Raw genomic sequence first — 22343 nt, forward strand, 5'->3', positions numbered from 1 at the left:
ACCTTCCTGAAGTACGGTTTTAAGTATGTTATGTCTCGTCAATGAGGTTATCTATAGATAATGCTTGAAGATTAACTTTAAATTATAGACTAATTCCAAGTTCGCTTTCGCCTCTGATTGAAATTTTTAGTGTGAACGTTGTAAAACCAAAGTTCCCTGCCAACCCTCCTGGAGTCGCTGGCGCCCGATGAGAAAATGGAAACGCGAGTGGTTGTTCTCGCTCAATGGACGTCGTCGCTCTGTTTGCATTCCTCCGTCTGGGATATCGGCTCTCGTTCTCTCTCCCTACCCCCACCGTCCCCTACACCTCGCCTGATGGCGGCCGACAGCCATTACGGACTGGAGCAGTCGGCTGCAGTCCGGCGGAGAGGGGGGTGACGAGTCCGACCATTGTTGACTGTTCATCTGCGCGCGATGAGGTAATTTGTCACTGCCGCGTGCAGCTCCGCAGTGTTAACCGCGCGCGAGTAGCCAGAGCCTGTTTCACGAGGGCGCGACATGGCGGCGATACACGGGACCGTGCGTCAAGTTCCTCCGCCGACCCCCCCAGACGTGCAAGTGCGTCACTACAAAACCCGACGTGTTTGTTTGTTGCAAAAAAACGAAAAATATGTTCCGTATAAATGCTTTTCTAAGTTTTAATGCAGATTTATTTTTTTATTTTTTGTTGAACGTGTATATTTATTATCAAAATAAGATTTTATTGTCATTATAAGATTGCAATAATTTTTTTTAATAAAATTTACTTCAGATAATGTTTACCTAAGACTAGTTTTTGTGAGAAAATTATAAAGTATTATTGCGTAAATAATAATGTTTTAATAAACAAAATATACCAGAATAAAATTTTACTATTAAAATCATATGTTTTTTCACATATAATCAATTTAATTCATTTAAACCAAAACATGGGATAATTATCTTTGCTACACAGAATGTGGTTTAACAGAAAAAAAATAAAAATATAAACTGCACTGGAAAATGCCTACAGATAGTTATAATATAAAAATGCATGTAGTATCATTTGAGCACAAAATACTTTAATTGTTAATAAGTTATTTTATTATATGGAATACTTTAGGTGACTGACGAATAAATGACTTAACTTTAAATTACTATATGGCATTCCAAAATTATTTACTAAAATCAGTGAAAGTCATTAAAACAATTTGTATAAACATTCAGTTACTCAGATACGTATGGATATCACTGTAATTTATTTTGCGAAAAAAATATTCCAATAAACCAATAATAGGTTTTAAGGTTGTACCTTAAATTTTGAATCGATACAAAAATTGCATCATTATGTAAATCTTCTTTCAACGTACATATGTATGTACTTAAACTACCAATATTACGAAAAAAGCTTCTAGGCCACAGATCCGTGTCGTACGAGGAGACACACACAACTTTAACAAAAAGTAAAAATAAAGTAATTTTGGCAAACACACGTAGTATCTATTTGTGCAAACAGACGGCATAAACAGTGCCTATATAGCAAAGATAAACTATTTAACTTATATTTTTTGTAAATTAAATTAATCTTATTTTAGCCAAAGACAATTAAATACAACGGGAATTTTTTCATTTAAAATTTTATATTTTACATAGTTTGTTTAAACATTTATATTTACTTATGATAACAATACATTTTACTTGTAGGTGTAGCCAAATAACGTACCGTACAAGAGCCTTCTACCAATTTTACTTCGCCGTTTATAAATATATTTCACTCTATTAAAACGACATTTCAAGCTTGCTTTTACCGTCTATATAATTTTCAACCAAATATTGTACTAAAACACGTAACTTCGCAATAATTCACATTTATATCTTTTATTTTGTTTCAACTAAAAAAAAAACAATTTCTGTTGCAAGGTAAGAATTTTTTGAGTTTTTGCGTCACGACAGTAAAAACTATTCTACATGCCGCTGATATACATCATTGAACAGTATATGTACCTACACAGTAATTGAAGCGTGTGATCATTCTAATACAGGTACTACTCACACACAGTCATAATAACTGTCATAATAATCGCATATGTAGTAGCTGATATATGAAAACACTTTTGAAGTATGACATTTATATATAAAACACTATAGATTTTAGAGATGAACTTATATAAACCATTTAGACTGTAACTTTATTTGTATGACGGTGACTGATTGTGATTTATCACGGTCGTGGTTTAGGTTACCCGGTGATTGAATGAACTTTCAGCGAATGCCATTCCGTTGATTGCTTCCAGTTACTTATGTTTGGAGTGCATACGTGTGCCATTCGGCGTGAAGCGCGCGGGACACGTCGAAGCAAATAAATAAATCGCCGGTCCGTCCTCGTGCACACGGAGCAGACAAGTTTTCCGACTGCCAGGGGTAGTTTCCGCAACTGGGGTGTGTTCCGTCGTAGCAGCGACGCCGGGAAAGTGTCGGTTGGATGGGGGAAGGGGGAAGCGGGTTGACGCGGAAAGGACATTATTTTCACGTGATCGCTTAGAGGAATTGGAGCTGCTCCTTCGGGAAATGCGGACAATTGGCCTTGATGGTCAGGGCTCGGTGGAGTTTGGAGAAGGAGTTCCCTTGAGCACCGGGATTGGCTCCCCTTGGCATCGTGTCTTCATAAACACAGTTCTCTCTCTCTCTCTCTCTCTCTCTCTCTCTCTCTCTCTCTCTTTGTCAGCCCTTCCTCGCACTTTCTCAGCTCTGCGTCGCCCCGTATATCGGTAAGCTCCCCAGCCGGCAGTGAAAACATACACAATGCCTCTGCCTCGTCTTCAGCTTAACCGATGAATACACAAACTGCAACAACACAAGATACTTGCATCGCTAGCAGTTTGTCTACGAAAATACCGATTTCAGAATCGTGGAAAATTATTATGCGCGTTTATTCAATAAAGTGTATTTAAAAAAAAAAAACTTTTATTAGACTTGGTTGTACAGATAGGCAAAATTTTTTATCTGCAGGACATTTAATATTAAGATCATTACTGTAATTGCAGTTGTAAAATATCGAAAAATTATGTTCTTGCACATAAAATAAATTGGGTGAGGTTCAAGTGATATTATAGACTTATATGATAAAACAAACTATGATAGATAAATTGAGACAAAGTTATCATTTTATCATTAAAGATTTCACTACAGTAATATACAATATCTGAGTTTGAACTTAAATAATTTGATAAACTTAAAACTTCAAGTTTACTAGGTTGCTAAAGGTCAAATAGTTTTTTTTATTTATTTTTATTAGATTTCAAATAAATACTACCTATTGTAGATGTTACCAAGGTACAACTTTCAGAAAAAAGTTATATAGATTTATAAGTTCAAGGTTTTTAGACCCCAAAAACATCGTCAACTTAAAAGTTTATATATATATATACCTACCTATATAAATGTATATCCATCTCAAAAACGTTTGGACACGGCAACTGTCGCAATTTTTCACAAATAAAAAAAACTTTCAAACTGATACATAAAATCTCGGTCGAGTTCGTTAATGGACAATATCCGACCAAAGTGGTAGAAATAGGGAAGGTTTTTTGAAAAAAAAAAAAAAAAAAAAAAAAAATTAAAATCGCTCTAACTCCCATAATATGGAAAATATCACATCCGTTTGAACGTTTATAACTCGTAGGAGTAGTACCAAAATATTTGTTTGAAAGCGTTGTTGATACGACCAACCATAACTGCAAGGGGCTGAAAAAATAAAGGTTGGAGGACAAAAAAAATCATTACTCCCTTCATAGGCATAACATCGTTCGAATATTTTGTAAATCTTATAATTTTATCCAAAACCTTTTTCAGAAACAATTTTTCATTAGAAAAAACATCGCGTAAGGGGTTGAAATAACAGGGCAGAAAGAAAATATGTCATTACTATTTTTTAATAGATATACTATCAAAACCCATTATAATTTATTGTGAAAATTTCTAAACCCTACCTAAAATCTTTGGCTGAAACAATTTAAAAGAAACGAATTACTAAAATAAAAACAGGGGTTGAAATTAAAACAAAAAAAACCTGTCTTAGTATTTAATTCATAGGAATTTATTAATAACCTTCTTAATTTTACCTTAAACCTTTGTTCAAAAATTTTTTATTCTACCACGAATAAGTGCAAGGGATGTAAATAGTATTTGAGGATAAAAACTTATTGCTATCCAAATTATTAGGCATAAAATGAAAATCTTTAAGACATTCAAAACTGGATGCATTAAGTAAAATCATTCAAAATATTTTCGTTGCATGGAATATGAGACACTGTTAAATCGATTTGTTTTTAATATTAGCGAACATATATGATGTTATTTAGGCTAAATTAATTCTACCTACGCCTGTAGGTTGTGCCAAAAGGGATTTATTTATTATGCAAGCGATTGATATATAAATTGGAGAAAAATTTTTTAAATATATTTAGCTTATGGCGATGAGATTTTAAGAGATTTTTTTTTCATAGTATACCGGATGCAAGGTGGACTTGACTACAGTGTGAGTCACTTATCTATGTTACATTGCTGGTTTACACAGAATTTTTATTGGTAGGACCTAGGTTGGAACATTTGAGCACTAATGTAAGAAGTCAACTATGCTTTCGTAGTCACTGGCTTAATGTACACTGTAAAAAATTTGTAAAAATAACATTTACACAGGATCAGTAAATAACTTATATGTGGTGAAAATTTTTAAAACGCGTTCTAGACAGTCAACATTTATGCTGTGCGTTTTTGTACCTCTGGTATTTCCCGCTGATTGTTAGAAGATTTTTGTTAGTAATTAAAGGTATTCAAATTTAAAATTTCTCTTAATTACAACACAGCATACTAACAGTTATAATGTAAAAGAAATATAATATGTAGTAAACAATGGTACAATTTTGTGTAAATAAAAATAAACCGCAACCAAATTAACTTGTAGAAATAATAAATTTACACATTCACGCATGCTATGCATGCATGCAATGGAGCAAAAGCTAAACCATTTATTCTAAATATTTGCAACTGTTACCTTTAAACTTTCGATAATACTTTTACTTGAACACGATAAATGGAAAAAATCAACACATGTATATTGAAAATACACTTTACGTCAGTGGCGACTCCGCTGACTCAAACGTTAAGTGTAAGATAAAAATTTTTTTTCAGTGTACCGTAATAAATTGTTTCTGAGCATACTCATATTAACCATAACTAGAGACCGGAAAAATTCGAGATTTCAATTACCTATAGGATAGACTCCATGATCCTCTATGCAAGCGAGAAAATTACACCTGCTCATTGGCTACTGACTCGTGACACCTGTTAACTGGGATGCTCGTGGTTCGATACTTCGTTTGTTAAAGGTTTTTCATTGGCCGAGTATCATTCAGATGAGCTGTGGCCCAATCACTGATGCAGTAAAAAGGCAAACGTTTTTGGATTCTAGACTATCACGAAATGAATCCGCGAATTTTTCCGGTCTCTAATCATAAAATATCCACGCTAGAAAGCGGGAGATTGTATAAATTACTACACGCAATGGCCTGAGTTGTTATCAATATTTTGCACTGGAAGCTGCAAAGCAAAACTTGGTGAATCCGTTTCGTGTGGTTTCGAACACGACGGTGTCCCCAGGATTCCGGAGTCCATCCGAGCCGCGGTCTCTGGTGTGCTAAGGACCCGGGTTCAGATCCCGGCGTGGCCTTCCTGGTCTCCGGTTCACGAGGTCGCTCCTGAAGAACGCTGGGACCTGGGGCCGTCGCGGCAAACCAACCCTCCCCGTTGCTTAATGTGCACATCTTGAATCCCAACGATTAAAATCTAATTAAAGACTGAATGTTAACATGATCTGAGCGTATCACATTAAAAAAAGAGACCATTAAATTTCACGAATTACGAAGGATGTAAATAAACCTTTACCACACCTGCAACGATTCAGCGCTACCAAAATGAATTATTTTTGTTAAGTTATTCAAGATATTGTTCAGGTGTATTTAACTTGATGTGTTAAATGACGGTTACAGAAAAAAGTTTCAGCGTTTATTTAAAATTATGTGTATAGGACTAAACATGTTCTTTATGAATTACAATTAATTTTATCGTGAAAGACATGTTGACGTAAATAGTATAACTATAACATTATTAAAGCCGAATAACATTATTTTCTTTGCATACCTAAGTCAAGAATAAGAAAAACTCGGAATTTAAATATGTAACTCTCACCCAAATTCTGCACCATTCACAGCACATGCCGAGTGGTTGTAGACGGTGTAGCACACAGGTGCAGAAGTTGTAGGTACAATCACTCATAGAAGGATCTTACTGTAGTAACTTGAGTATTACTTCTGGTCTTGGTTTGTTTGCACTTGTTTTGCAAAGGTCGGTAATTGTATCGCCCACGCAAACAAAGCCAGTGTGTCACATTGGTGACAATTCCGCTGGTAACTGTCAGATTGGGTTCAAAGTCTTCAACCACCAGACTACCACTTACATCTTTCGTTTCACCTTTTGGTTGCAGACAGATAGCAAACATGCATACCATTACTTTGCTTTGATGATTGGATCACAATTTTTGGACATGCCCCTCTACGATTATGGGCCGGAAATTACCAGCTAGCAGTAGAGTGGCCTTATCACTTAAACCCACTCCAAATATTATCAGGTTCTTCCGTAATAAATCAGCCAATAGGAACGAATATGTAGGTTGAGTATACACAGTACTGTGAATTTTAGCCTGACAGCAAATGAATCCACGCAATTACACATTAACTTTTAATGTTTTCAATGAGTTAACAATATATTTGTAAATTTGTTTACCTACAAACAGATAATATTGTCATTAAAATAAAATTAGAAACTCAACTGAGCCACTTTCGTGCCCCTCCTTCCCCCCAAATACTTCTCAAACTCTTCCTCGACTGCCATGGCTGCACTTTATCATCGAACACTTTTCCTCGGTTCGAGAACTCCTGATGGCGGGAGACTTGCCCCGACCTCGATATGGATCCATCCGTGACTAACGGTCCGGAGAACGACGACGTCTTACTTCTTTGTGGCTCGGTCCCAACTTGCGTTCCTTCCCTTTTCCCCTCAGGAGCATCTGCCACCCCCCTCCTTCCAACCTCTGATTCCAGTTCCTTATAATTACATTTCGAGAAGCTCTTCCCAGTTCGTCGTTCATCCCACCTTTACCCCCCCCCCCTCCCCAATTCTTTCCTCATCGTTCCAACAACCAGGTTATTATTCCCTCCCTCTCTTTTCCCCCTTCTTTATTATCCGCACCTTTCCAGAAGTTGGTGTTTTCGCTCGCGTCCTCACGGCTCGCTGCACAGTTCCCGAGGGAGCGAGTCTGGCACGAGATCCGAGCCGCGTGACCGAGGCCAAGTGTAGATTTCCGCCCCCGAGGAGCCGCTGGCAATGTGAGGCCGAGGGTAGGTGACTCCTGGTGGGGAGCCGGGGATAACCCCCCCCCCCCCCTTCCTCACTCTCTCTGATTACCAATCGGTAGAGACATGCAAAATTCGCGGATTCATTTCGCGATAGGCTAGCATCAAAACAACTATACCTTCGTACCGCATCTGCGATTGACCCACAATTTATCCGGGGAACTGTGAGCCAATGGGAAACACTAAACCAAAAAAGTGCCGAATTACGGACAGCCTAGTTGAGACGTCTCACGCGTCACTAGCCAATGAACAGGTGGCATTTCCGCGAGTATTTAAAGGACTGTGGAGTCTATCCTAGAGGTTAATGAATCTGCGAATTTTGCATACCCCTACCAATCGGTAGGGGCAAGCAGTTTTCGCGAAAAAATCTGAATGCTTATTAGTAGGGACCGGAAAAAATCGCGGGTTCAATGCCCTGTAGGATGAACTCCATAGTTATACGTACGCTCGGTCAAATGGCACCCACTCATTGGCTGCTGTCTTGTGAGCCGTCCCAACGTAGCAGCCTGTGATTCGATAAAGCTTTGGTTCGGTGTTTCTAATTGGCCCAGAGTCAACCAGGTGAGTTGCGAGCCAATAGCAGAGGCAGCACTGAGGTATAACTATTTGTATTTTAGCCTATCGCGAAATGAATTCGCGTATTTTTCCGGTCTCTACTTATTAGACTGAAACAAGGTATACCCGCACTAGTGGTTTTCTTCCTTGTGGTTGGCGGCCGTCTATGGGAGAGAAGTCGTTGCCTTTTTCGACCAGAGTCACTCAGGACGTGTTTGCTTCTGCACTGAATGACTGTGATTGGTTTTTTTAGAAATCGTCGTGCAAATGAAAGAAACTAAACCCAATCACAAAACGCAGACGATGCTACAGTTTTTTTTTTAACTTTCAGCTAGTCTAGGAATCTTTTCGCGAAATGTGCATGCCCTTACCAATCGGGCGCCGATTACATTTTTTTTCAAGTTATGCACTTCTTTAGTCGCGTTGTGCAATTTAAAAAAATGACGAGAGTGAATTTTTGCGATGCGCGCGTAGCATGCAACGAAATTTTCAATGGATGAAAATATTATTATTACATACAAAGAAAAAAAGTTACATATATAAATATATATCCTTTTAAATCCTAATCTGTGAAAATGAGTGATATAAATTGTGTTCATGAACGTATTCAAGTGTATTTATATAAGTGTAGTTAGGTTATTTTGCACTAATTATTTTAATCTTGTGGCAGTATTGTTTAAGGTGTGCAAAATATGCATGTATCTATGTTATGTCAAGGTTAAAACAATTCGAGGTTTGAAGCTTACTTTTTTTTTATCTTAACAAAATAGCAGTTCAATTAAATAAATTGTCTTAAATTTTTTTGTTGATATTCATTTTTACAATTTGCGTTGGTGTGTTAAAGGAATAAACCTGAATATCATTTAAACAAAATTAGGAGATACATTAAAACCAACAGCTAATATGGGTTTTGCCTTTAAATAATAACGTAGAAACGAACAGAGTTCACATAACTTGGAAGACGGGAAAATTAAAGAAAACATTTCTATTAAGGTGAATGTTTGTCGTAAATATTTAAGCAAGCTCCATAACATATGTAGAAATATACTACACATTTTTTTTCAAAGATACTACTTGTTTTGTTTTTATTGTTACTTCAGTAACTCTTTATATTATTCCTAGCACGGCAAAGTACAGCGTGGTTTAAACTTCAACGCAAATGTTACGAGCCAAGTGTGGAAGAGGAAAAAAACGAATAATTTGCCAAGGAGAAATAACAAAAACAAATAATAGCTGTAGAATTATGGCGGGTATAATCTCTTGAGTGGCGTGAGGCGTGTGTAGGGGATTTCGGGGGGGCTGAGACCTTTGTGTTGGCAACCCTGGTGGACGTTTCCAGGCGAACGGCGCCGAGAGGACCACTCGGTCGTGCGGGGTTGGCGGCCCTGTTTCCGCGCCACTGGCCATCGAGGACTGGCGGCGCGCGGAGCGCCAGCAGAGAGCAGCTTCCCAATTCATTTGTTTTGAGCGATACGCGTTTTCCAATGGCCGCCAACCTCTCGAGCAGAGCTCGCCACTTCACGTGTTTTACCTAACTACTGCAGCTTTACTACCTTTCCCAGAGGGAACTGCGTCACATTCAATATGAGCATATTCACAATAATATCCACAATGTTACAATTACGAATAGCATTACTAATATAAATAACAGTCTTATTAATAAATTAAAATATATATTACTTTTTCGATTCTATCTTTGTACGTAACTGGTGTTTTGCTTTTAACCTGGACCTATATAATATTTTCTGCTCACAGAATTAGTTCCTTTTACGATCATGACACATCCTTCACGCTGATCCAATGAGATGTTTCTGTTGAGTATATTTTATCACTTTCAATACTGTTGTAATATATGGATACCGTGTTAAAATTAAATATTTTATTTATTATATCTAAAATACAATTTTAATATTACTTACCACCACGAGCTTAGGTCCAGGGGGGCTCGCTTTCACTTTCAAAAACGTGACTGTCAAACGGAATTGATAAACTTAAAAGTCAAAATTTTATTTTATGAACTGTCTTTATATTTTTAAGTTTTTCTGTACATTGTATGCATACAAACACCCTATTCAAAGATGACTTGTGTTGGTTAGAACATACGACAAAACACATTGCCTCCCCCACCCCCCGGAGAAACTAACATAGTTAAGCTCTTGCTTACCATGCTAAAAGGTTTAAATTAATTGTAATCATAGGCTCGGCTGAGTAATAGTTTAGTTGGTAACTCATGATGGTCACAGTTTCTTTCATCAATCCTTTGTCACAGCAGTAGTTTTGTTATTCCTAAAATAGATGAGTTTCCTGGATACGTTAATGCCTGAAACTCTATTAATTTTAATATTTTAACATTTTAAATTTTGGATTGTGTGTTGATTATATAAAATTATTTTTAATAGTAAATTCCATTGTTTTGTAGTTTTACTGTCATTGTTGTATAGCTTTGCATCGTTTTATTTACACAATGTAAGAGAATAAAATAAACACCGCTATATAAAGTTTTAAAAACCTTTTGAAATAAGTGTGTGTTAATTTAATTTTTTTTGGCAAGACCTTATATTTGTAAAAGAAAAATTAAATAAAAATCTCACTGTTATGAATATATGACGTTAAAGTCTGTTATTTACGAACTTAAAATTATTTTACTTTTTCAAATTATATTAACTTATTTTCTGGGGTGCCCTACAATAATTTTAACAAAATCATTCCTTAAAAGCGTCAGCTTAAAACATTGATTATTTACAACTAAGACACGATACACACAAGAAAACTAAATTATTCGTAAATTTAAAACGTAGCTTGAGCTAATATTACGTTATTTACTAAAAGTCTTTAACTGAATGAATCACGCTTATATTTTTGTTTTATCCAACTACGAAAAAAAGCTGTTACTATAACAATGTTTTTACAATGTAGGTATGTGAGTTGTATTTATACATTATTTTTTAAAACACACTTGGATAGATAGATCTTAAATCATGACTACGCCCATTAAAAATTTTTTTTTACAGATACTATTACTGTCTCATAAATGTATAATTTAGAAACACGCCTCAATAGGGAAAAACGAGTCTGGGATAAAGCCGCAGATGAGTACAATGCAGGATTTCCTTCTTAAGGCAGAATAAACCTCCTTTGAGCCGGCTGCTGGGATAGAGATAGGACTTCGGAGGATGGAGTTGGAAGAATGTTGGGACGAAAGGGACGCAGTTTCGAAATGCAGAAACCGAAATGGGAGCAGCGGGAATGGACGTAGTTCAAATCGGACTATCTACGTCCCTCTCCATCCTCATACTTCTCAAAGGTACGGACCTTAAATCCGTTACCGGGATTTTGGACGTATTCGAAACTCGGATGAAGGATATACTTTACCCTAGGACAAGTTATCTCAAATACATGTCAGTGTGGTAACGTCACCTTTATCTTGGGATGATATCGCTACATTAAAAAAAATTCATAAATTATGTATGGTTTTGTATGGTCCTGGCTATAATTTACTAAAAAAATATAGATATTTTATTGCATTCCGCGATTGAGGCCAGCATTGAATTGAGATTTGTCAAAATCGATGTCAAATTCAATTGTTGTAAAAATTCCCAAGCTTTTTTTACGACTGGTTCGCAAAAAGACACATTTTCCCCCTGAGGTGGTCCTATAATGAATACGTGTTAATGTTAACTATTCAAATTTATGTTCCTGTAGGTTTACATACAATGAAGACAAAGTTGTATAATTTATACAGTTTATGTGGTAATATTATTTCTACTGACATAAAAATAAACTTAACATAAAAATGGATACGAGAATATTAATCGCAACAAATTTATACAAAATATTTCGTAAATAAAATATTCTAATATGAATTAATTACAAATCTGTGCTATTATTCTATTCATAATTTAAGTCAAAGTAAAATGAAACAACTGACCAAGTTTCAGACATCTTTGGAAGTTTTCCAGATAAAGGAACATAAATTGCAAAAATGACTATTTGATAAATCTGGATGAAAGTGTAAATTACTGATATTAAATAGTTTTTTTTAGTGCAGAAAGTATTATGAAAATAAAAAAATTAAATATTTCTAACTGTCATAAATAAATAATATGATTTAAATCAGAAAAAGGTAATCAATGAAACATTAAATGTTTTTATACTGCCCAAAAATCCACATTTATTCCTAACACAATAAAATATTAAGTTATAATCTGACATAAATGCACAAATAATAAAACATTAAAAACTTCTGGCATTAAAACTAGGACATACAAAGCCGTGCGAGATTTTACAGCCTCAACAACTCACCAGTAATAGCACACGTTTTTAGCAGTTCTGTATTGGTAAATAAGCCGTTCGCTGTTGGGCCTAGAACTTGTCGACTTCTGCGCAGCTAGCGAGTGTGCTCTACACCATGTCTACTCTATGAAGGGGCGGCTCCAGGGCCCGGTGACTAGCAGGACCCCGCACTGGCCTTTTATATTTTATTCTTTCTTGTGTGTCTAGTCTATATAAATAAAAATACAAATGTTCGTTTCTTAAAAATTTCAGAAAGTTCTTTACCGGCTGGTTTGAAATTTTGACACAACGTTGCATTCGAATACACGCGTGTTTTTATAAACCTATGTCACACTTGTGACAGGTAAAAATTTAGATAAAAATGTAGACAGGTAAAAACATTTATTTTTAATATTTTCATTGTTATAGAGTGATACACACACACACACACACACACACACACACACATATATATATATATATATATATATATATATATATATATATAGAGGTATAAAGATGAGTGATGCAGAAGATAATATAGATATAAGATACAGAAAGAGATATGTATAGATCGATGGATAGAGATAAAGAGAGATGGAAAGAGATAGATATATTTTTTGAATATATACACATATATAGTCTACATAGGGATATAGAGTATTAGGGAGATATAGAGAGATGATTTGTATATGTGTACTTACTTCAAACAAATAACTTAAAAAATAGATTTTGGCATTGCAAACCATGCCGGTCATTAGGTAGTTTTCAAATAAAAATATGGACAATGAAAAAAAGGAATTATTAAGTTTTTATTCACATGTATTTTTGGGTGCTGGTCAATATCTTTCTATTTTCCATTATGAAACATTTAAATGGTGCGATTTTATCAGCATTTGATCGTTAGCTTTCATAAAACTAGCCTCAGTATAATTTGTTAGGTAAATATAGATTTTTTTCCAGATAAATCAGCAAAACCTTCGTCGAAGTTTATTTTCCAGTTTGATTTAAACACTGTGTGAATCCCCCCTCCCTTTCACCGCAAACCCATATTTCATCTGGGGGCTATTCCATAGCCCCAGGCCTTCCGAAAAGGCCCTTCACCAAAAGACAGGTTGTCCATAAAAGAATATCCCAGTCTCAATGGTATATTAAAATAGTTTAATTTAAACTATCAACAACAAATATTTCATCCAATTGATAGTAATTTAACCAATTTTTTTTTTTTGCAAAATGTTCAATATGCGTAACTTTAGTTATCTGGCACACATCCAACCTAAAGTCCAATTCTTCCCACACTTTGGTTAACACGTCCGCAGTAATGGAAGCCATAGCCTCTTCAAATCTGTGTCTCAACTCTGGAAAATCATTAGGTATCGGCGGAACGTAGATGCAATATTTTATAAAGCCCCAAAGGAAAATAGATCGCATGGCGTTATGTCAGGTGAACGTGGAGGCCAGCGGAAAAAGAGCTCTGTCGTCTCGGACCATTACGACCAATCCAACGGTCAGGGACTTCGACGTTCAACCACCCTCGATAAAAAAGAGATTCAAATGGGGATGGCTGAAATGACATATTCACTATTAGCGAATTAATTTCAGAACACATAACCGCTCTACGCTGAGCAGTCACCATTTTGAGTAGGTGGCGCTGCAAGCGAGAAAACAAAAAGGCAATTTCTCGCTTATTGCTTATTCTAAGCTACTGGATTATCATCCTTTAATTTCAAAACTATAGGATATTTGTTACAGTACCCCAAACTTGAAGTAAGTACGTCTGAAAATTCCTTTTTTTAAGATTTTCAATCTCCTGGTCCTGAAACCCATCTAAACTAGAAATTGGAACATTTCTACCATGAAAAGATTTTGTCACTAATGATACTGGCATCCCGGGGCAAAAACCATATTGAATTCTAAAACTCTAAAACATTACAGTTGATACTATTAATATTTATAACTGGCACATTCTTTTACGGACTTGCTGTATGAGGTCCCAGAAAAAGTAAATGGCCAGAGTCCCGAAAAGTCTAGGGCTGTCATTCTCTCCGTGGTCGCGGCCCCGACGAAGGGGGAACGCACGAGAGTCGACGTTAAATGCGCGTTTCCGAGCGTCCACTTGAAGGTAGCTCAGCGTCGTTCTGGGACGGGCGTCCTTGTGGCGACACCACAACCCACCCCTCCCTGTCCCTTCTCCGCCTAACGCTCTCCCTCCCGTCCCCATGTTCTCTTCTCGTTCCACGAGCCTGTTTGTTTTCTCATCGCTGTTTCGATGGCCGCGGCGCCCTCTGCCGAACTAGGTTACCAACCCTCACCTCATCCTGTCTGCTTCCCCCCCCCCTCCCTTCCTTCTCACTCTCAGCCCTCGAAGCATCTTGGACCGAAGCCAACAGCACGATGTCGCTTGTTCTCGTTAGCCTCGACAATTTTGACATTTACACAAGCAAATAAAGCGCCCGGGAATTTTGCATGATTAATGGTAAATGGCTGTTCGTAGGGCTGGACCCAGTATTGCAAACTGAAGTCAATGTATCATGGTGCTACGTCATAAATTAGGACAAAATGTTTATAAACATATTTGGCCTGATAAAGACACATTTTGTAACATATTTACATATTTAAATGAGATTTCTCGTGCAAAGATTAATCATCCAATAACAGAGCTAATTTTTAACAATCATCTTTTGAGATTGAAGTTTTCCCAATCTTCGACAAAGTCATTTGGGATTGATACACACACAACACAACGAAGGAATATCAGGGAAATAAATCGGCATTGATAAATGATAATAAACTATCCTGCATTATCCTGGAGTAGCTTCGTGAAACCTCAGAAAACAGTAAAAAAGGTTTATCTTTTATTCTGGATTAGACCTTAATATTTTACCATTGTGGAAGCTCATTCTGTCTATATCATTAGGGGGAGTATTGACGAGAGCAAAGAGAAAATTTTTGTGAAACATTATTTTTCAGATAAATATGTATACCTAAAACTCAGTATGCCATAAAATAGAAATACAAAATAATCAAATTTTTTTCAAACATTTTATTAAAAATTATAACTATCTCGTTTCAATGGTGAACGATAATCTCAAATATTCTACAAAACTTACCCTTGTCATTTTAAAACTGACTGAAATGTATTTACCGAGTTTTTACCTAATTGATTAGTATCCCACTAGAATATTGGAGGATTTTATATCTTTAGCATTTTTGAATTACCCTTAAGAAGGCCACTTGCAATCGTAGACGTAAAATAAAAATATTTTCCACATCAGTCTCGTACTAAACACCTTCAATTTAAAACAGTCAGTATTAATGTATGAAATATAGCGGAAGAAATCACACAAGCATTTAGTACCAAAAGTCTTGAAATATCATTAAATTATTGATATAAATAATTAAAAAAATAGTTCAAATCCAAACTCTGGATCAATTCTTTTCAACTAGGCTATACGGAATATAAATCATTAAGTCTTAGTTTTTGGTAATAACAAAAAATATTTTTAATTAAAATTTTAGCTTCTTTAGGATGTACTAAGTATTTTAACACACCGCCTGAAATTTCAAAAAAAAAAAAAATTGATTGATTGATCTTAAAACCATAAAGTTTCAAAACGCATTGGTTTTCTAAGAATTTATGCAGCGATAAAATGATTCTCAATAGCCATGACCCAACACATTAAGAAAAAATTTAAGTGTGTCCACTATGCTTTAATGAATAAAAGTTTATAAAATATTTCTGCTGAAAAAGTTTTAATTAAATGTTTCACTATATCTTTCTTGTAATTAAATTATAAAATTAAATATACTAATGCACAGTGGTATATTTGTTTAAAATAAATGTAGAAATGGAGTGAATAACGATTGGTAATATTTATCATGTAAAACACTATCCTGAAGCATGGATGAGTCTCCAGGTGAACAGGTTCTAAGTGAGTGACGAGCAGACGGTTGCCGAGCGGGGTGCAGTTCGGACGAGACGACCGCGCGATAACCGTCTTGTCAGCCAGTGAGACACGGCGGCGCGCGTGGACGAGTCTCCAGGCGCCGCTGGGGTATTGTCCATAATGGAATCAGCGCGGATGGAGTCAGGATCATGTAAATGAGGAGCGAGGGGTGCCGGTGGCTGATTGTTGGGGGGGAGCGGCTGTTTGTCTTACGCGGATCCTTCCTCTTCACCCCTGTGTCATTGGCTGGCAGCTCAGCGCCCCCCCCCCCCCCCCCCCCCCCCGTTAATCATCGGCTGTAACAGGCGGGTCCCTCCTGGCTCTGCGCGTGATGAACTCTCCTTGGGAGTGCGACCGCGCAAGAGGCACTCCTCGTCTATCTGACCCGAGGTCACCAACTACTTGGCACACGCTGCAGCCCTTCCTGACTCTCCTCATCAAAGTGAAGTTCATCGAGATATTACGTTCCTGATTCGTTGAGAAAATAATAATTCGCACCTCTATGTTTCTGCAAAAAAAACACTCTTTCTCGGTATTTCTGATTGAACTAGATATTTACATTATTAAAATCACATGAGATTATGTTCTTTAACATTTACAAAACGTGCCAATGTATGAAACAGAAATAAAAGCATGAATATCAAAAAGGTGACACTACTCAACCAATTTTTTTTTTGTTTTACTCTGTAACTGTGAAAATGAATGCTTTGAAAAACGGCTTCACTGAAAGTTTTTTTTTTTGAAAGTTACATGCATAAATCCGCGTTCCTGTCCGGAGAAACTTTGTCACGAAACACGATGCAACACACTTTTGCACGTTGCGGACGCGGCCAAGCACGATTTCATTCTCTCTGGTACAAGGCTATGCGAGACTCCCCTTAACCTGTTAAAGAAGGGGGTGGAAGGATATCATTTATGATAAGTTATTGAATGCATACAAATGTGTGAAGTTGTAGGTAAGGAACAATTGGTTAAAAATCTCTTTTATGTTAATTTTTCATTGAAATGAGAACCATCCATTAGGGATGTGATAAAAATTGCGAGACAGGTGGAGATAGGAAACGGTGATCTAGAACAGCCAATAGCCCGCGGTTAAGAGCCTCTCTTGTTCGCCGAGTCCTCCACACCGCGGCGCCAGCGGTCCGGGAGCCCGAATTGACGCCAGATGCCCCTCCCGTGCCATCGGCGGAGTCCACACGACTCGCCTCTCGTGGCCTCCTCCACGTCACTTAGCCCGGGACGCCACAGCTCGGCTCCTCGACTCCGCAGAACCAGCACCCGCGCCTTTCTCCCGTGGCGAACACACTGTTCATTGACCCCGAGTCAGTCGCCCGTTGTGAAAGTATAACTGGTTCTTTTTCGGAAGGTTAGTTTTACAGACGTGTAAGCAAACGTAAAAACAAATGGAAGAATGATTATGGTTAGGTTAGTTACATAAAATATACATGAAATCTTTCTATATATATTGAAAATTTGTAAAAAATAATTTGTTTTAACTTTTTTCCTGAAGCTAGGTTTTATGAATTTACAGGCTGTAGTTAGCACAATTAAACATTAGTCACATCAATTAAATAAAATTTTATATAGTTTGGAATGGTTTTTGAAAATCAATATTTTTTTTCCCGACCGCGAAGTTGCAAGAGCGAGCGCCGAATTGTGATTATTTTCAATACTGATCCAGGGTCGATGAAACTTTGGCATTTTTTCTTCCATTATAAGAGCAGTTCGCGGTAGAAGCTATACAGCACTGAAAATATTGCACGAATAGACGGGAGAGAGAGAAGCTCGAAAAAACTCCATCTTATATTCAACAGTTTTTAGGTCATCGGGGCGCAAACAGAATATATATGTATATTTATTCATTTTTACTAGGGGGAGGGATTATATACCTCTAAAAAGCCTTAAGTTCTTTAATTTCTTAAATTAATAACATTTTAAAAATAACTTTTAACGTTTTCAAAATGTTAAATTTGATTATTGGCTCATTACGTTAATTATAGAACACCGCCAAATCCATCCCCTATTTGTAAACAACCTATTTAGTATTAAAATTGCCTTAAATTAGCAAAGAAAATATAACCAACCTACAAATTGCTGGTGAGAAAAATGTGTAGTTTTGTTGGTGAACTATATATTGCTAATATGTCAAGATATACTTTGTTAAATGGCATAAGAAACAGCAGGTAAACATAAAATTATATAGCATCCGTATAACTCAATGATATAAATACTGTTTGACTATTTACGATAAAATAAGAAAAAATAATTTAAAAAAATATTTATTTTACAGGTAGGCCTAGGGCAGTTAAATTTATAAACAGCAAGTGCCAAATTAAGGTGACTTAATGATTGAGTATGAATTATCCACGTGATTAAAATATGACTATGCAATTAAAAGTAATGGTTTATGATTGTCGTGAATGGGTCGTCTACGAATAAGCAGCAGTTATCTTACTAAAACAAATGTTTTTTTTTATTTTTATTTTCCTTAAATATTTTTTGAAATCACCACTAACGGCCCAGTAGAGTAATATGTGTTTGACGGGAAAATATTTTTTATTTTGGCGAAAATATATTATGATGTAGTTGAAAGGAGAAGGAAGTAATGAATGATATTGAGCATGAGTAGTATATGAATGGGGCTCCGGCGGCAGGATGCAGGATGTGGATTGTGATTGTCTGTCCGCCATCTTGGATTGTGACGTCACGGCGGCCATCTTGGATGAGTGTAACGGGACACAGCGTAACGGGACATAACGTAACGGGACAAGTAGATCACGGCGGCCATTTTGGATCCGCCATCTTGGATCCGCCATCTTGGATGACGTCATTTTGTTTTCTCGAACATTCCAGCATTTTGTTTTCCGCCATCTTGGATTATGACGTCACCGTTGCAATTTCCGTTACGTCCGCCATCTTTAACTTTTTTATTTATTATCCGATTTTAATGAAAATTTTTTTAAAATTTATAAAAAAATTAAATTAATAAAATTTTAATATATATTTTTTAAAAAACATACTTTTTAGACACGGAGTTCGGAGTCCTCAGTTCGAACCCGACGAGGTCAAAAAAAAAAATTAAAAATGGCGACAGGCTCCTTCTCCCGTGGTGGCTGTAGGCAGACTGACTTCCCACCACCACTTTTTTCATAGCACATATATCGTCAGGTAACATGACGTCACGTCCGACATCTTGTCTTCATCCGCTGGAGACCACCATCTTGTTTTCGTCTGCTACAGTGTACCGATACCATGTTAATTTAATTCTTATCCGCTAGAGTGCAGTAATCATTTATTATGGAGGTGCCCCCCACCATCTTGAAATTTGGACGTCATCTTGAAAATCCGTAATTTTTATGTTACAAAATCGGGAAAAAATCCAAAATTCATCAAAAAATTAACTCATTAAGGAAATTATTGATTCCTGACCTTGGTTCGATCCCTGACCGATACCAATCAACTTTAATTTAAAAAATACCACAAAAGTGACAGGTTTGAGAAAATAAAAAACACCGCAATTTCTTTTAAAAAAACTTTTATTACATAAATTCAATACACTACTACAAGTACAAAAAAAAATACACAGACAAATTACTAAAGTTTTGGTTAAGATTTATTTCCGCATTTAATCTTGTGCTGTTCAAGACACTGTATAGCTGTGAGTCCTGATTTTCGAGGTCGATTAGCGAAATACTTAAAGCACATCTTACACATATAAATCTTATGTTGATGTTTTGTAACCTGGGGTCTCACAAGTCGGGAGAAGTTTTTGATGTAGCAGTAGTGTGCAGCACCGCTTTCATTTGTCACAAGCAACAAATCGAAATGATTTTTTCTTTCTTGTTTGGTTACCCGAATCGGACACACCTTATTATCCTCATTTAGCGCATACACATTAACTGATACTTCAGGGTTATTTTTCTCAAAAACTTTTATCTGATTTAATGGTGGCGGATAGTACAGTCCAGCGAAGTTGTACTTATTCTCCAAAGCATAATACCTCTTATCAACACGGTTTTGATGACTTCCCTCGACAAATCTTGCCAAAATACTCCATTTAAAACAAAACTGGTCCTTCAAGTTTTGGCAATTCACAACTGCTCTTTTGTTGACTATCGCCTCAGGTAAGGCAATAAATGATGATGTCTGATGGTATGGAAGCATACTATCACTTGATTCGTTTCCTATGCACATGATCTTGTGACTGTCCAGACTGTTACAATGCGAAAAAATCTTATCGCATTTGTCGCACTTATATTTCTCTCGAGAGATTGTCAGAGACCTACTGCAGGTTATTGATGCACCACAATATTTGCATTGATGCGATGCATGCTCTTCATTAATTGATGTCTGGAATGCGGATGGTGAAACGTCAGCTGATGGTGGAACAGCACGTATCGTTGTCTCCTCCGCAGCAGGTATCGGGATCTTCACAGCTGTCGACACCTCAGCCATTGAGCTCTCCGCTGCCGTGGTCTCCTCTGCAGTCGGTATCGGGATCTCCGTCTCCATCATCGTTGCTGCCATCGAGGTCCCCGCTGCTGTCGGTAAACATTCTATTCCGGTCGACATAACTAAATCTCACGAAACTTAATGGAGAGAACACGTCCGTGCTGCACCGCGGCCAGAGGCGAACTGCGGGTCCAGTCGTCTGAACCTCGCTTATATACCCGCGGTCTACTGGTATGCTACATGAGTCAAAATAATGTCTGTATTTAAAATTATTGTTTTATTATGTACCTAAAAATTATAGAAATAAAAACACACACAAGTTCAAGTTTTACACATTTATTTATAAAACATACACAAATACACATCAGGTTAAGGAATCAAGCATTTTCACAAGCAAAGTCTTTAATGCCGCACGAACTGACTCGTCTACTCCGGTTCCAACTGGTTCGTTGACTCCGGTTCCAACTGGTTCGCCGGTCACGCGATCAGGAACACAGGTTTCCAGCTGGTCATCTTCTGCGACGTCGACAACTCCGACAAGACATGGTCGATGACGTCTGTGACCACGTCTACGCCTGGGCTTTGGCTCAGTGCTAGTTGGGACAGATCCACTGCCTGAACTTCGACGACGAGACACACACCGTTTGGACGTCTGCGTAGAAGCATCACAGGTCGCAACAGGTTGCAACACGTCCATGTTTGGTGTTGCACATGCAGACGAGGCGACTACCTCAGCGATGCTAGCAGGAAGGATTGTGTGTGGTCTCATGTGATAGACTGCACAGTTTCCAGGTTCGCAACAATCTACCAGCTGCTGAGTCGGTTCGTAGGACACAGGAAAGTTCGCAAACTGCCAATGCTGAGCGCCTCCATCACAGGTTTCTGTATATGTACGTAGATACCCGGAATCCCAGTAGCTGTACTCGACACTGCTGAAGCTAGGTCTTGCACTCACGTACACATTAGCAGGATGAAACGTAAACATCTTCTTGCAGGTAGAACGTCAACTGAAGGCACGTACGTATGTACGCCATTTATATATATACAGGCTCCTACTAACATTGAGTGTGCCATTTCTGCATTAACTGCGAGTTTGTACAGGCACAGACACGTTCAAACTTGTCACGTGGCTGCACGTCGTATATTGCACTAAGCTTGCGCAGGGAAGGACAGCCGTTGTCGGTCTGTATATCTACAATTTCAGCTGCTCCGTCGTCACATAGATCTCGTAGCCATTTCTTCTGTTCAGGTCCGGCAACGTATATTATTTCGTTTTGAACTAGTAAATCTTGAAGTGTGTTTTTCACTTGGTGGTACGGAATTTTTCCTTCGTCCCACTCTAGTCCGTGATAATATTTACATAGCCATTCGTTCGAGCGTTTACTTTTTTCGTCTAGTAGTTTCCACGGATATGGGGGTCGGAAGCTGCGGGTTCGAGTCTTGTCTCCGGAGGTGACGGCAATTTCCTTGAGCACGAACCCATTTTGGATCTGGAAACCTTGCAGGTTGCAGTACATCTTGTCGCTAGCAATGTTCGGTCGTAACTAAATTATCATAGAAAACGAAACCGTATTTATGTCAGAATTTTTACAAGTTTGTCTCGACAATTGTACGAAGCAAGCCGATCGTGAAGTATAAGACAAAGCATAGGTGTTTGGCGGAATATTTCCGCTAGTCGTTATCTCGATCC

This window comes from Bacillus rossius, chromosome 5, assembly GCF_032445375.1.
Source record: "Bacillus rossius redtenbacheri isolate Brsri chromosome 5, Brsri_v3, whole genome shotgun sequence".
NCBI lineage: Eukaryota > Metazoa > Arthropoda > Insecta > Phasmatodea > Bacillidae > Bacillus > Bacillus rossius.